Source organism: Rosa rugosa, chromosome 3 (assembly GCF_958449725.1).
Source record: "Rosa rugosa chromosome 3, drRosRugo1.1, whole genome shotgun sequence".
Lineage (NCBI taxonomy): Eukaryota > Viridiplantae > Streptophyta > Magnoliopsida > Rosales > Rosaceae > Rosa > Rosa rugosa.
This window is the reverse complement of record NC_084822.1, coordinates 22190319-22206817: the sequence shown is the minus strand read 5'-3', so window position 1 is coordinate 22206817 and position 16499 is coordinate 22190319. Positions and strand designations below refer to the sequence as shown.

The 16499-nt window shown below is 38.7% G+C and overlaps 1 long non-coding RNA gene across 1 annotated transcript; it reads left to right on the top strand.

The window, feature by feature from the left end:
- Nucleotides 1–9194: 9194 nt before the first annotated feature.
- LOC133741057 (uncharacterized) lies at nucleotides 9195–10950 on the top strand. Its single transcript, XR_009861582.1, has 4 exons — nucleotides 9195–9327; nucleotides 9410–9477; nucleotides 10415–10516; nucleotides 10655–10950. It is a non-coding gene; the product is annotated as an uncharacterized LOC133741057 (long non-coding RNA).
- The last annotated feature ends 5549 nt before the right edge of the window (nucleotides 10951–16499 follow it).

Sequence of the window (16499 nt, the reverse complement as noted above, 5' to 3'; positions counted from 1 at the left end):
TATGTGCCGTTCTGACTGTACGTGATAACGAATGATATTATTGTCTTTATCAAAAATAACATTTTAGAATTAAAAAAATTAATTAATTAATTGTTTAGCCGAACTTTTCAATGAATTATTAAATAAACTTGTCCGAATAATATATGTGCATTTTTTTTTTTATCATGCATGTCCTGTCACCACTACAATTATAGACAAAAGCCACACACAAGATATGTGACAAAATGACCCCAAAGGACACACATGTGTGTGTCTAGCAGCCATAGCCACAGTACAGCCACGTTTAATAGGGTCAGTGCCCTGTAGAGGGGTGGCTTTCTCCAATAATTGTCTCAGTCCAATTATGTGTGTGGCTTCTTTGTATATAATAATGGTGGGGACCACCGGCTCCGGCTGACCTCCGGCCCGAACCAATGCCAGAATGCAGTATGAGCAACTGGGTCTTGCTAGAATGAAGAACCCATTTTCTGGGGACAATCCACATAGAACTGGAAATTCACATAGACACAGTCTATGAACTATCAGTAGTTCTTCCACAATGCCAAGTCTGAGACCATCCTACGATGATTTCCTCAACTTTAGGCTCCTTCTTCTCCTCCTCTTTGACAGGGTTCACATTGACGATCGCAGTATGCTTGATGCTTTTTTCTGAGAAGAGTTATGAGCAAAACCACATGAACATCATTTCCTGTTACTTCAATTTGGAAGCTCCTTTGCCAGTGACCCACCCCTGTTATTTCCATGAGCACCCAAATGTTTTTTTAGTCAATTTTTCAGAAACTAGAGCAGTTAATTATGGGGCTGATTGGAAAAACAAGCAAATTTTAGACTAAACAGAACAAGAACAGAGTGTTGGGTAATTACCATCAATTCCAACTACTATCTTCATTGTCTTGGATTGAGACTTCTCGTCGTGCACAAAGACCTTGTCACCACCTGTTACTGCAAATGAAAATAGAGAAGAGCGATGAAGGATCGGTAAGCAGGAGAACATTGCTAGAAAAAAAAAAGAATAAAAGAATAGATTTTGAAGAGAAACAAATGAAGACCCATATCAAGAGTGTTATACCAATTTTTTTTTGAACAAGAGTGTTATACCAATTTATCAACGAGAGATTGATAGCAATTACCTGCTTTTAAATAGAGCACCTGTTTAAAAGATGAATGGCACGGCTAAAAATGCCGGACCTGCCGAAACCAGCCGGAAACCGGCCGAACCGCCTCCATCGGCGCCGACGAAAGTGGTAGCCGGAGGTGCGGTACGGTACTACCGTACCGGAGCAACGTTTTCGGCTCGGTAGTGGTACAGCCAATTGCATAGGTTCGGTAATACCGAACCAGCCGAGGTAGATATTTCTGGGTTTAATTCCAAAAAACACTACCCTCTTGCGCCTGCCAAGTATCGAACCGTTGCCACTCTTGCTACAAACTTGAGCCACTTACCACTAGGCCACCAGCTTGCATGTTAATGGTTGCGCATAAATAAAAATATATACTTGAATCAGAAAACAGAAAATAGAAAATTAAAAACTCTTTCAGTCTTTCTTGTCTTCTACTTCGAGACAAGTATGATTCTCTCTCTTCTTCATTCTTTCTCAGTCTTCCCCCTCTGTTTTTTTTCTCTTTCTGCAGACTCTCTCTCTCTCTCTCTCATTTCTGACTTTTGTTCTTCTCATATTCTTCATTCTTGTTCTTCTTCCTCCATTTTCTCATCATTTTTCTTCTTTTCTCTATTCTTCCACCTCTGTACTCTTCCTTCTTTCTGTTTCTTCTTCCTCCTCATACTGCAATCCTCATCTCCTTCGCCGGATTTTATCTCAGCAGTTCTCCAAATTCCGACGATCGGAATTTTCAAATACCGGCCAAAACCAACCGTTGAAAGCGGTAACCGAAAGCTCCGGCACGGCTGCGGCATCACATTTGGTGAAACCGAAGAGTTTCGGTCGGTATTCGGCTGACGACAAAAACGCCGGCAACCGTACCACGGCCAGCCCTAGTAATTTCTGGTGAGACATATTATCGAATTATTTATTTATTTTTCCATTTTCTCAAAACAAGTGGAGAACATACTGTAATATTTAATTTCCCGTGCCATTCATCTTTGATATGAAAAGAGACCAAGAGTCCACTTGATTATGTACTTAAACAAACCGAATCCCTGGCTACCAAAGAATCACCAAAACTTCGGCATGCACCTTTAAACCATATGTGAAAGTATGTCGAAATGTGAAATGTTGTTCATTCCAACGGTAACAAAAATAAGTGGGGGTTATTAGTTATATTGATCTATATTGATTTACACATGAAAAGAAGTGCATGCTCTTAGTTTTGTATTGATTAGTATAAATTACTTTTTGTTTCTATAATTTGGTGGAACTGCAACTATTGGTTGCGCAGAACTTCCAACCAACTGCAGTTGGCTATATGATGTTTGGAGAAAAGTACAGAAGCTGGCATATATTCTCGAGGAATGGTGTGCCCAATAATCGTCTTTAGGAAACCTTACTATAAAACGGAAAAAATTAACCTTACTACTTGCAAATTAAGTAGTACTGTTGTCACGCACTCCGGATCCTCAATTAACTTGGAACTTGCTCATAAGATATGTCATTTGGCCAATAGCTCACCTACTTTTGTATTCACCTCGATACTACATCCGTATCAAACTTGGTTTGCGAGCTACATATATTATAGATAAGTACTTTTTAGTGTCATTTTTGTTTAAGTAAGTGTATAATACAAAGATAATCACTCACCAAGTTTTTCCTTTTTTTGAGGAGAGAAAAAGAAAATTACAACACAAAGCCCCTATTTCAATCGAAACTAAAATAATCAAAATTAAAAGCAGTAAGAGCTTAAAGTGGAAGTTTTTTATTCCACGTCGTCGGGTTTCTTAAGGAATAGCCATAATTGGCAATAGCATCTGCGATGAAATTGGCTTCACGGGGGATGTGGTTGAAAGAGATTTCTTCGATTTGGCTGGCTAGGAATCTAATAAAAAACTTAATCGCGACTAAGTTTTAGCGAGGAATTTATTTTGGTTGAAAGAGATTTCTTCGATTTGGCTGGCTAGGAACTATTTCCTCGTCAAAAGAAGCAATTAGGGACAAATAAGAATTTCGTCGTTATTTGTTTGGCGGAAAATTATGTAAAACCCGCCAAATTCAAGGGCGATAAAAGTATGGTTTCCTCACTAAAAGTCTGTCTTTTACGAGAAACTATTTCCTCGTCAAAAGAAGCAATTAGGGAGGAAATAAGAATTTCGTCGTTATTTGTTTGGCGGAAAATTATGTAAAACCCGCCAAATTCAAGGGCAACAAAAGTATGGTTTCCTCACTAAAAGTCCGTCTTTTACGAGGAACTATTTCCTCGTCAAAAGAAGCAATTAGGGAGGAAATAAGAATTTTGTCGTTATTTGTTTGGCGGAAAATTATGTAAAACGCGCCAAATTCAAGGGCGGCAAAAGTATGGTTTCCTCACTAAAAGTCCGTCTTTTACGAGGAACTATTTCCTCGTCAAAAGAAGCAATTAGGGAGGAAATAAGAATTTCATCGTTATTTGTTTGGCGGAAAATTATGTAAAACCCGCCAAATTCAAGGGCGACAAAAGTATGGTTTCCTCACTAAAAGTCCGTCTTTTACGAGGAACTATTTCCTCGTCAAAAGAAGCAATTAGGGAGGAAATAAGGATTTTGTCGTTATTTGTTTGGCGGAAAATTATGTAAAACCCTCCAAATTCAATGGCAACAAAAGTATAGTTTCCTCGCTAAAAGTCTGTCTTTTACGAGGAACTATTTCCTCGTCAAAAGAAATCATTAGGGAGGAAATAATGATTTCGTCGTTATTTGTTTGGCGGAAAATTATGTAAAACCTGCCAAATTCAATGGCGACAAAAGTATGATTTCCTCGCTAAAAGTCCATCTTTTACGAGAACTATTTCCTCGTAAAAAAGAAGCAATTATGACATTTTAAGTGAAGGCAGTTCAGCTTGAACGAGAATCTGTAACACAGAAACTGCTGTGCAGAACACCTAACTTCGCTGAATTACTGAGAACTTCTCGGATGAATTTAAGAACTGTGCCCTGTATGCACGGAAAGCTCCATGTGTCTAGTTTCTGAGGAATTTTACGGTTTGCGATTATGACTTTTCTAGAAGGAGTTATGGCAATTTAAGTGAAGGCAGTTCTACTTGGACGGGAATCTGCAACATTTTTACAAGTTCATGTCTAGAACCGAACTTCACTGAATTACTGGGAACTACTCGGATAGAATTAGGATCTGTATCCTATATGAACGGAAAGCCCCATGTGTCTAGTTTCTGAATAATTTTACGGTTTGCGATTCCGACTTTTCTAGGAGGAGTTATGGCAATTTAAGTGAAGGCAGTTCAGCTTGGACGGGAATCTGCAACATCTTTTACAAGTTTATGTCTAGAAGGCCCAGCACATATATTTGGAAATCTTCAGTGTGCCGCATCATCATTATATGTGTGTGTGTGTGTGTGTGTGTCTCTTTGTGTGAGTGTGAATTTGTTGTAATTTGGCTTATGGTGAAATTAGATGTTCTCATACTTCAATATAGAATATGTGCATATATATTTTACATGTCATGACTACGGTTGACCGATTCGATCGGATTCAAAAATATGGTGAAATTAGCTAATTAAATTTTTTACCACACTGATAATTTATTATAATAATCTCATCCAATGGTCGGTTTTTCCATTTTATTTGAATTGATAGAGGTTGCCCTTTGGACTGTATGATATATAAATATAGGTTTATAAGAGTAACTAAGTTTGACCTAACTGATCGAATTCGAAACGAGAACCAAATTGGCTGGATTTTCTACAACCATCATAAAACATTACAATCTCTCTATCGAGCGGTTGGTTTCTCCGAATTCCTTTTCCATTTCATGGTTGTTTTAGAATGAACCTCAACAATTTAAATGCAATGTATAAGTCAATACAACTTTAGGAGGCAAATTGATATAGGCCAACGTCTTTATAATTAAAATTGAAGTTTTTATCTTATGTTCACGCACATCCATCGATGGAATATTTACAGACGTGATGTGAAAAAATAAGCACATTTCGCGGTCGTCATGCCATCGGTCAACTAAGGAGACATACAAGTGACGACGGTTGACCAATTCGATCGGATTCTAAAATAAGGTGAAATTGGCTAAATTTTTTACCACACTCATAATTTATTGTAATTATCATATCCAACGGTTGGTTTTTCCATTTTATTTGAATTGATAGAGGTTGCTCTTTAGAGTGTATATGATATAAATATAGGTTTATAAGAGTAACTAAGTTTGACCTAGTTGATCGAATTCGAAACGAGAACCAAATTGGCTGAAATTTTTACAACCACCATAAAACATTACAATCTCTCCATCGAGCGGTTGGTTTCTCCAAATTCATTTTCCACTTCATATTTGCTTTAGAATAAACCTCAACAATTTAAATGCAATGTATAAGTTATACAACTTTAGGAGGCAAATTGGTATAGACCAACGTATTTGTAATTAAAATTGAAATTTTTATCTTATGTCCACGCACATCCATCGATGAAATATTTACAAATGTGATGTAAAAAAATAAGCACGTTTCGCAGTCGTCACTCCATCGGTCAACCAAGAAAACATACAAATGATTACGGTTGACCAATCCGATCGGGTTCGAAACTATGGTGAAATTGACTAAATTTTTAACCACACGCATAATTTATTGTAATAATCACATCCAACGGTCAGTTTTCCCATTTTCTTTGAATTGATAGAGGTTGCTCTTTGAAATGTATGATATATAAATATGGATTTATAAAAAAATTAGTGTCTTTAAATATTTATTTTCCTTGAGCAAATCTCTCGTCACTCAAATCCTCCTTAAAGAGTTTCATCCTATCGAGATCATCCTCTACAAGTTATTTCCTCCTCGATTAGATATTCACGCCTTGACCGAATATTTCCACCTTGATCAGATATTCCCACCTCAACTAGATATTTCCACCTCGACCAGATTTTTCAGCCTCGAGCGAATATTTCCACCTCGATTAAATATTTCTGCCTTAACTAGATATCCCCATCTTAACAGGATATCTCCTCTAAACAAGAAATCTTCTTATTGAGAATATAGCAAAACACGTAAAAAATATAACCAAAAACTACATTATTTTACATAAACTCAATCATTGTTCATATACTTAAGCATTGTTTATGTTTATGCTAAAGTATGATCATGTCACGCCCCTGATTTTTAACAAAATTAAAAATCGATATATAACCCCATAATTATACATGCGTGAACGTTCAGCCATCAATACCAAATACTTGGAAAACTTTTTCCCTTTATACAACATACATATTGATGCCCTGAACCCACTATGTCAATATTGACCCGCCCACAGAGTCATATATTACATAAGCTTACGAATTAAATTGTCAACAACAAGATAAAACGTAAAAGCTCCTCAGAGTTTACTACAAAGCGGAAGTCATAACAATGGCAAAGCCAATCAAATTGCTTCCTACCAATTCTGCTGCCAACAATGCTACCTCAGCTTCAGCCCCGATTATCCTACCCTACAGGATTAACCCCTACACCGTTGGAATGATGCACCGGGTTGTCACACAACAAACCCGGTAAGCTTTTGCAAGCCCGTATGAGTAACTCAAAACAACTCGCACAAAACTACGGGATAAAAGCCCGCACGTTTCGATCGAGGAAACAACTCACACAAATCACGAGATAAACTCACACAAATCACGAGATAAACTCACACAAATCACGTTTAAATCAATAAACAAATCACGAGATAAACCCACACGAATCACGAGATAAACTCACTCAAATCACGTTTAAATCAATAAACAAATCACAGGATAAACCCACACCAATCACGAGATAAACTCACACAAATCACGTTTAAATCAATAAACAAATTACGGGATAAACCCACACGAATCATGAGATAAACTCACTCAAATCACGTTTAAATCAATAAACAAATCACGGGATAAACCCACACAAATCACGAGATAAACTCACACAAATCACGTTTAAATCAATAAACAAATCACGGGATAAACCCACACGAATCACGTTTAAATCAATAAACAAATCACGTTTCAATCAAGAAACAATGCACGGCGGACAGACTAGAGCTCTAACTGATCGTATCCACTAACCCGGCCAAAGGCGTGGATTCCCGATTTTCCCACCCACAATCACATTTCATGATCCACAACCCTAAACTCGTAAGTCTATGGATCCACGGTATAAATACCAAAACATTAAAGGAGTCGCACAAGACCCAAAATGTTACACGAATCTAAAATGAAAGATTCCCCGTAATTGATCCCTATCAATTACTCCCGGTACAAGACCCACATTTAAATAAACCACCCGCGAACTAAAATGTTCCACAAAACACAACACTTTTCAAAACAATAGAAATCAACCCTTTCACAAATATTGTTTCACGAAAAGTCACGCCCAAAACAATAAAATGAACGCACCCACAATTATTGTTTTATCACACAAATCCACCTACACATATATATTTCACGTAAATATATATATACGTAGTCATCCGCTCAGGAATGCCTACTAATACCAACTATAGTTTGCAGTTAACTAAATAACTAACAAAACGATAAGGTAAGCCCGTTCGTAAATGAACATTGTGAGATTACTCACCTCGAAACTCCCGCTGCGTCTTCACACCACTAGACTACTTACAGAATGCACTCTGTTAAGCACCTAAGGAAAGTACAGCCTTGATTCAGTCAATGAAACACAAAGAATAACGTTCGAAACCCTAAATCGAACCAAAATTCCCAAAGTGACGCCAAATTAGGCGAAACCACATCCGAGACCACCCAATGTCTCCGGAATACTTCTACGATCGATATGTCCAAACCACAAGTCGATCGAACGCTCGGATCCTCACGGATCGAATAAATTCACCGATATGAAACCGTAAAAATCATAACAATTCCATACGAACTCCAAAATATGCGTATTATATATCAAAACGCTCGTATCGACGAGTAGAAGACATATAATACCAGAAACAGCCCCATACATGGCCGGAACACCGCCGGAACGCCGCCACAGACGGAGGCGCACCGCCGCCGGCCAAAACTCATTATTTCACAAAACTCCCAACATCAAAAAGCTTCATCTAAGCATGCTTGTGAATTCTCATAACTAGCTCGAAGTCAGAAAACAACCATAAAGGGTCGAAAACTACCTCACAAGCCGTGAACAGTAATCCAAACTGAGTTGATCGAGTTTTCACGTGAATCCTTCCAAACAACCACCACAGATCGCACAAGGAGGCTGCTGCGAACTCCCCAGGCCAAGGTTGAAGCGTCGCCGACGTTGGAAGCCGGAAAACCAATCGGGTCCAAAAACACCCAACTGCACCGCCTTGCATCGCCGCCTTGGAGGAGAATCGGAGCTTGAGGACACCACAGGGACGACCAGACGGAGGAGGCGATCCTATCTGGAAAATTTCTCGGCCGTCTCCGGCCGGAAAAGTCGGGTCAGGTTTCCGGGTTTGGGTCGGGTTAGACGGAAATCTCAGACACTGAAGGTATCGACCGAGAGAGAAAAGAGTTGGCTTCTGGAAAAGGAAACTTATGAAAATAGTAAGTTTCCCACTTTGGAAACTTCTATTTATACTAAAATGGAAATTCCTTCCAATAGCCATAACTTTCTCATACGAACTCCGATTGACGCGTTCCACATGTCCACGAACTCGTATCGACGCGCTCTACAACTTTTGTGAATGAAGTTTTCGGAGAATCCCAATGAATAAAAAGTCAACCCTTGCGCCCCCCCTAAAATGGCGCTTCCCGAATAATTATTCGCCCGAAACACTTCCGCTCCATCCACGAGCCACGAAACGATCCAATAATTACTAATTTAATTCCGGAAAATCCTCGGAAAATAAATACGAATTTCCAGGGCATCACAGATCAAAATATCATGGAGCTCTCCACAATGAAAACAGTTAAGATAATTGCAATAAAGATACCCTAAACCCATTTTTATTTTTATAAACACATTTTTATTTTTATAAATGACATATTGAAAAAAAAAGAAAAAAAAAAGAAGCGGGATGTTTTGGTTTCATTTACCGAAGGCGGGGGGAGAGTTAAAAAAAACAGAAAACAAAGCGCTAATCTAAAAAGGAAAAACAATTAAGAGATAAAACCTAAGAGAATGAAAACTCTTTACTTCTCTATCTCTCACGGTGCAGCCTCCCTCTCTGCATCTCCCATCTTTGAATTGAAGCTCTCATCTCTATAGGTAAGACTAGATTCATCTTTCTTCCTCCTTGTACACGATTATTGCATTGTTTGATTAACGAAGGTCCTATTTGCAAAAACAGAACAAAAGTTCGATCGAATTGGGATCGAATGGAATTGGGCAGTTAATTGGGTATGTGCTGCCAAATATGTAAGCCATTCTTCTTCTTCTTCTTCTTCTTCTTCCATCCGTTTCTATTTCGAATTCCCCAAATTCATTTCAACTAGCATATACTGGAATCTGTGGCTCACTTGCTTATGTGCAATAACAAATCAATTACATAACGGGTCGATTGCTAGTTATTTGTAAGTGTTTCGAGTGAATTGCTTATACTTGGTTCCTTGGATTGAGGTGTCTTCGGGTTAGTTTCATAATTAGTTGATTTGATTCTTTTCGTGGTGGATTATGTAATCCCAAGTTCAACACAGAGGGTATAATAATTGGGTTGAAATTGACTCTTAACACATGACTGATATATCTAACTTTATAATCGAATGAAGGTAGAGTTGCAGGGATTGAATAACTTTAATGTTGGATGAGATATGATGATGTCAATTGTTTGTTCTTGGGCGGTCATCATTGAAAATCTAGAATTAATGTGCAGTAAGAAGGATGTTGTGATCTAAATCTGTATGGTTCTTTTGGTTGTGAGCCTTCCTTTGTGATTATTTTATGCCCTTGTAAGTCATTTAGCTGATATCTAAATGTTAGTTATGTTCTGAAAAATTGTAGACTCTTCTATGGGAATTTGGTCTTCTGTGGTCTTGTTTCATTTTCTGGGTTAGTAAGCTATGCATACCAACTGTTTGATTTAAGTTCTGACTGAAATAAAAAATAGAACTTCATTCAAAATATAGGTTACAAAAACCAACGAAAACAAAGTGCTTGCCTCCACTACAATCTTAGGCTAAATCTAATTGCCAAGTAACCCAGTTAAAGTAAAAGATATAATAAGAGTCAAGTATAACAAAGTAGTACGTTAATTACTTAACTGAATTGAAATTTCCACTCACAGAACAAGAGAGTTAGGCTATAATTTTTTTTTCCAACTTTATGTTCTGTTCTCTGATCTTTTTTGGTTGGACAGAGAGAAGGCTTCGGTGTATAACAACAGGTAATGCACCGAGTAAACGCTCTCGTGTGCAAACTACTGATCAGCCATGCCCAAATGGATCCAATTCTACTTCAGGTAATTCTTCAATTTTTGTTTTTTTTTTTGGTCTGAAACTTCAATTTTTGTTTTGCTACAACAATATTTATAGAAAGTTAGATTTAGCTTATTTATTTGACTCATATTGATTAATTTAACATGTGTGTGTAATAACAGGTAATGCAATGAGTAAACGCTCTCGTGTGCAAACGACTGATCAGCCATGCGAAAATTCTGTAGAAGATGGACTCAATTCCTCGCTATAGGCTATAGAATGTATAACGACGAAAATAAATTTCATCGCTATACAATACACAACTTATGACGACAAAAATAAATTTTCTCGTTAAAGATTATAATATGTACGACGATGAAAGTAAATTTCATAGCTATAGGTTATACAACTTACAACGACAAAAAGTAAATTTCCTCGCTATAGAATATAGTATCTATCGCGATGAAAATAAATTTTCTCGCTATAGATCATACAACCTACAACGACAAAAGTAAATTTCCTCGCTATAGACTATGCAGCCTACAATGACAAAAGATAAATTTCCTTGCTATAGACTATACAACTTACAACGACAAAAGAAAATTTCTTCGCTATAGCAAATACAACCTACAACGACAAAAGTAAATTTCCTCGCTATAAACCTTATAACCTATATTGACAAATGTAAAGTTCCTCGTCATTGAGTACCTTTGGCGAGGAATACACCATATAACCTACATCAACAAATGTAAATTTCCTCGTCATTGAGTAACTTTGGCGAGGAATAGTTTTCTCTCGTACAAGATACATATAAGGACGAAAATAAATTTCCTCATTAAAGATTGCTTATAGTGAGGAAAGACTTCCTTGCCAAAAGATACCTACAACGATGAAAATGTTTTTTCAATTTTTTTATTATTTATAATTTCTAAATTATTTACATATCATTAGCGAGGAAATAATACTTTAGTGATGAAATTTATTTTATCGGGAAATATATTTAACGACTATTTTCTGGTCTTCCAAATTTTTTAGTGAGAAAAAAGTATGAGTTTAGGCGAGGAAAAAAATTGTAGCTAAAGAATAACGGCGAGAAAAAAATATATTCATTGCGAAAAGGGATTGACGAGGAAATAGTATTTTTCTCGCGGAAACTTTTCTTGACCACCCTACCGCGAGGAACTGGTGACCAAAATATTTTCCTCGCGAAAACACTACGGCGAGGATATCTTAGTTTTCAGCGACAAATTTGTTCCTCGCAAATTAGCATTTTTTTTGTAGAACATTGATCGTTATACTCGCTAGCCTAGCCAAATTACCGACAACTTTCCTTGTAAGAAAAGTTGACTAGTAGGAAAACGACCAATAATGCTAGACTCTAACATAAGTTATATTGTTATACTCACTAGCCTAGCCAAACTACCGAAAATTTTCTTTGTAAGAAGAGAGATTTGAACAATTGATGAGTAGAAAAACAACCAATAATGCTAGAATCTAGCATTAATTATATCACTGTACTCGTTAGCCTAGCTAAATTACTGAGAATTTGCTTGGTAAGAAGAGAGATTTAAACATACTCAGAATATCTTGATAAACTATTGCTCTGTATCACCTGAGTTATATGCTGATTGACTACATTTTCTTTGCACGTACATAAACTTGATAGGAACCAAAATTTTAGATAAAAATCAAGTATATATACAATCAATCAAGATTTATGCTTTTTCTTATGTGCAGAGATAATCAGATAAAATGAAATGTAGGACTTGCACATAGTGAATCATGATTTCTGTCTAAACTTATCATTAGATGTCAGAACTTTAGAAAAAGGGAAAAATTCACCAACGGTGTCTGGACACTTAGGGGACTTTCAGAATGATACCTGAACTTACAAAGTTATCAATGTGATACCTGGACTCATTTTTTCGTATCAATGTGATACCTACGGCCAATTTCCGTAACGGCTCCGTGACGGAAATTGGCCGTAGGTATCACATTGATACGGAAAAATGAGTCCAGGTATCACATTGATAACTTTGTAAGTTCAGGTATCATTCTGAAAGTCCCTAAGTGTCCAGACACCGTTGGTGAATTTTTCCCAATTTTACACGTGCGATGCACGTGAGTCACTTAATGAAGACAAAATGACCGATTTACCCTCAAATTCTTTCTTTCTTTTCTTTTTTTCTTTATTCTTCTTTCTTTCTTCTTCTTGTTTTCTGGTTTCTTCTTCCCCTGATTTGAATCATCAAGATTCAAATCATCTTGCTCGTCCGATTCCCACCGCCGATCGCTGATCAAACACCGCCGCTGCGTCTCAATCCACCTTCATGCACCACAGATGTTTCTGGTTCCTCCAACTTCAAATCCTATAGCAAATTGAAATTGTGCATTGAGGCTTCACCGCTCACTCCGAGTTCATCCCCGCCGCCGCCGCCAATGACTTGACCACCACCACTCTCGTTCTCTCCTCCGACCCCCTTTTATACACCATTGATCAGAAACTCAGACTCCTCCAGCCTTCCACTCTCAAATCACAGCTCCAATCCCACCCCTCCATCCTCTCCTTCGTTCCCGACATGCAACACCACCTCCACACCATCCTCACCTGCAACTTCATCGGTTTAGCCGAAAACTTTGGCCTCTAGCCCAACTTCGATCAGAGGCAATTTTAGGCAGACAAAGATTAACAACTTCGGCCTCCACACCATCCTCACCTGCAGAAAATTCGAGCTGTTCTTATTCACCAGCTTCACCACTCCGCTGCTACCCACCATTGTGCCTCGCCGATTAGTAGACAAAGAACTCGGAGCCTCCACCATCGAGAAATTGAGGCTCACGTTCTGCGTGTCCTGCACGGCAGATATCGGCCTCGTCGGAGAAAATGTTGTATGAACATAAATTTAGTTTGGGTTCCACGGTGGCAGCTAGTCAAGCTCGTTGATTGCGGCCTTGGCTATCTTGATTAGCCAATCGACGACCTTGCTAGGCTGGTCGTATCCAAGCCGGTCCTGCATGTCGTAGAATTGAATGGCGGTGTGGGCGACGAGCCGGATGCTGCGGTCCCTGGGGCCTTTGGTGGTGCAAGCCTTGCTGTGGCGGTCCTTCCGGTCGGTGGCCCTTAGAATGTGGCATTGTGCCTCCACGATTTTGCTAGCGGTGGAGGAAGAAGCAGTCCTTATCCCCAAACCCAATCGAGAAGCAGCGGAGGACGACATTGTTGTGCGGTGGTGGAGGTTGTAGTGGTCAAGTCATTGGCGACGGCGCGGGGATGAACTCGGAGTGAGTGGTGAAGCCTCAATGCACAATTTCAATTTGCTATAGGATTTGAAGTTGGGGGAACTAGAAACATCTGTGGTGCATGAAGGTGGATTGAGACGTAGCGGCGGTGTTTGATCGGCGATCGGCGGTAGGAATCGGACGAGCAAGATGATTTGAATCTTGATGATTCAAATCAGGGGAAGAAGAAACCAGAAAAGAAGAAGAAGAAAGAAAGAAAGAAAGAAAGAAGAATAAAGAAAAAAAGAAAAGAAAAGAAAGAAAGAATTTGAGGGTAAATCGGTCATTTTGTCTTCATTAAGTGACTCACGTGCATCGTACGTGCAAAATTGGGAAAAATTCACCAACGGTGTCTGGACACTTAGGGACTTTCAGAATGATACCTGAACTTACAAAGTTATCAATGTGATACCTGGACTCATTTTTTCGTATCAATGTGATACCTACGGCCAATTTCCGTCACGGAGCCGTTACGGAAATTGGTCATAGGTATGATGTTGATACGAAAAAATGAGTCCAGGTATCACATTGATAACTTTGTAAGTTCAGGTATCATTCTAAAAGTCCCCTAAGTGTCCAGACACCGTTGGTGAATTTTTCCCTTAGAAAAATTAAGACTTAACACATAGTTTCATAAAAATCACTTTTTTCTTTCAACTCTTCCATCGGTGGATTTCATGAAGTAAACTTCATCAAGAAATTGAGGAAATCGAAAATGGAGAAAGTTTGAAGAAACAAAGTAACTGAGAAAGCCAAATCCTCCCTCCTTTTTTGGGAGCGCCCTTGGTTTTCCAAATATAACGTGTCAATCATCTATAAGTCACCCTCTACTATAATTTTCACAGCCCCCAGGAATGCAGGGTCCTTCTGAGACTCCTAGGATACTCGTTTTCTCCACTCCCTCCTTTCCATCAGCCCCCACTCACTCTCTCCTTCCGACTCCTGTCCTTTTCTGTCTCTCCCAGTAACCTTAACAATCTCCAACGATTCGAGCTCTCACAATAGTCAACACGCCTTGGTTTGATTCACCTAAAGAATTAGTGGCTTCAGAGCGCGAGTAGAAGAGCTTTTCGATACTCTAGCGCGCGGGCCTTGCTATCGAGACCCTCTAATGTTAAACCCTTAAGTGGTTTCATACGCGCGGTCACCCAGAGATTCTCTCACAGTAGTCAACAAGTTTACCTTAAGATAAAGGCTGTCAAGAAGATCAAATCATTTTTAATGTCGGAATCAATTTTGTCCATTAGGGTTTACACTTTGTAACCCAACTTTGACAAAATTTTTGTCCCATAACCTAAGAATCTCATCAGTTAGGGTTCACAATTTGTAACCGAACTTTGACAATTTCGTTCCATGTGAAATTGATAAATGTGTACTGAAGTAAATACTTTTTTTAAGTATACATATTGTACAATTTCAAATATAAATTATCTGATCTTCTTGCCCATTCAGACAGTTGTTTTCATTTGAGATGCTAATTAATGAACTACATTTCTAGAATGATTTGTTGCAATTCTAGGATTTTTCTTTATCACATCAACAACTCATAATTACAACAACTAGTTTTTCGTGAGTTGAACTCATGAACTGGTGCCTGACGCAATTTTAAGATTTTAATTCTTTTTTTTTTTATCAGATAAACAACTCAAATGTTACAACTAGTCTTTCATGAGTCGAACTCACAACTTCCCACTTACAAAGAGGAGACTATGCCACTAGACCAAATGGTATTGAGCTTAAGGTTTGAATTCTATCATAAAAAATAAATAAAATAATAATAATAATAATAATTTGGGGAGAATTTTTCGAACAGTACATGAACTAAAGGTCACTGTGAATTAAAGTTCCTCACTTTACACTAATTACATTTCAGTACCTGGACTATAAAACCCGACACAGTTTTGGTACCTGACGTCACTAACTCCATTAATCTTATGTTATTATTCATTTTCAAAAGGGTAGTTTGGTATTTTCACTCACAAACGCCCTCTCTCTCTCTCTCTCTCTCTCTCTCTCTCTCTCTCTCGGTCATGATCAAATCTCACCTCCAATCTCCTTCCCTGCTTTCTACAATCCAAGCAGAAAATAGCTTGTGCTCATCCCATCTCCTAATTCAAGACTCTCACTTAATGATCTAATCTCCTCGGCTCTGCCTTCACCTACTGCCCAGAAGCCCAGACAAACCGCAGCTGCCATTCCTCAAAGCCAGTCGTCGTCAACCGCCCTAGCCTCTCCAGGCCGAGCCCTGCGTCGCAACCACGCCCCAGCCTCCAACTGGGCCGACCCAATTTTTCTCTCTTTTCTTCCTTCATTCCTCTTCTTCTCCCTCTCTCAAAGTTTTGATCTTCGATCCATGGTTTCCTGACCCAGAAAACTGAAATGATAGCTTCAATCATTATCTTCTGAGACTGAGAAAGATTGAGAACTTAATCTAGGGTTTCAAAGCTTAAGCATGGCGGGTGAATTGTGAAGGCGGTGTTGGTTGTCTGGGTCGCCGATGTTTATGGGTTGCTGATGTCGAATGTTTGGGTCGCTGATGTTGGCGTCAGAATAAGATGGTTCACGATCTGGTCGCTGATGGGTCACGATGGGTCGCTGATGTTAGCGCAACAGATCTAGCTTCTGCCGTTTCCAGCATTTATCCACCGTCTGCTGCACCACCAAGTGATCGGCGGCAATACACTTAATCAGCAAAAGATCCAATCTCCACATCTCGAGGTCTGGAAGCTGGGCTCAATCGGAGCCGAA